This window comes from Micromesistius poutassou (genome assembly GCF_964030765.1).
Source record: "Micromesistius poutassou genome assembly, chromosome: 7".
Classification (NCBI taxonomy): Eukaryota; Metazoa; Chordata; class Actinopteri; order Gadiformes; family Gadidae; genus Micromesistius; species Micromesistius poutassou.
Genome location: NC_140277.1, coordinates 20,773,486 through 20,774,811, shown reverse-complemented (window position 1 = coordinate 20,774,811; position 1,326 = coordinate 20,773,486).

Sequence of the window (1,326 nt, the reverse complement as noted above, 5' to 3'; positions counted from 1 at the left end):
GTCAGAGTCTGTATAAAGCTGGGTTAGGGTTAGGGTCAGAGTCTATATAAAGCTGGTTAGGGTTAGAGTCAGAGTCTGTATAAAGCTGGGTTAAAGTAACTAAAGGGCTCTTGTCACTGTGTGTGTGTGTGTGTGTGTGTGTGTGTGTGTGTGTGTGTGTGTGTGTGTGTGTGTGTGTGTGTGTGTGTGTGTGTGTGTGTGTGTGTGTGTGTGTGTGTGTGTGTGTGTGTGTGTGTGTGTAGGAGCTGGTGAGCGAGAAGCTGCGGACTCAGCAGATGAATAACGACCTGGAGAAGCTGACTCATGAGCTGGAGAAGATCGGCCTGAACAAAGAGCGACTGCTGCAGGACGAGAGCTCAGAGGACAGGTGAGCACCGCTCACTGCTACACCAGAGTACAAGAGCACTTTAAAATGAACCCATTCAGAGCTCAGAGGACAGGTGAGCACCGCTCACTGCTACACCAGAGTACAAGAGCACTTTAAAGGTGGGGGACCAGGAGGACTAACCAGGGGTACCAGAAACAGGACCATGCTGCCCGTGCCCACACAGCGCTGGTGTTCTGCTGTACCAGTGTCTCAGCTATGCTTCACTGTAGCCTCTTTGACCAAAAGGTGAGAGCTGACCTTTAACTACTGGTTGGTGCTGCATGTCCGTCAGTCCCGCTCCTTAGTGACCAGCAGTGCACCACATGGTCACTACTACCATGTACAGCGGAGGCCATGGCTGACACAGCGCTGAACACCAGGAGGTCCAATACCAGGTCCCAGTAGGCATGACCTCAGCCCCCAGATGGTTGAATGGGTTTAGAGGAGAGAGGATGTTGTGGGTGAAGTGTTTGTTTTATTCTATCTGTTATTCAGTCTTTCTGCTTCTTTCTGAAGGGTCTTCTTCTGCTTTGGTAATCCTCGTGTGGTGCAGTGAGTGGAAGACGTTCCAACCCGTTGGTTACTGGTCACCTCTGTCCCATCAGAGCTTTCTGCCCACCACTGCTCATGACCCAAACGTTGTCTTTATCGTATCTACATCAAGTGATGGAGGAACTCCAGAGGTAAAGTGTAGGGAAGAGCGTTCACCAGCTGCAGCTCATCTTTCATTTGATTTGCCTCAAGTAAAGTAAATATTGATCATCAGCTAGATGAATGACATATTGTTCATTCAATGTGTATACCAAACATGAGGACAAAGAAAGAAAAAAAGTGCAAAAGGCCAACATTACATCAAGGTTAAATAATTGTGCCTTTCCGCGTCCCGTAGCAACAGCAGACAGAAACAGACCAGAAGAAGAGCAATGAGACGACTCACTGTGGCCTGGAGGAGCATGTCT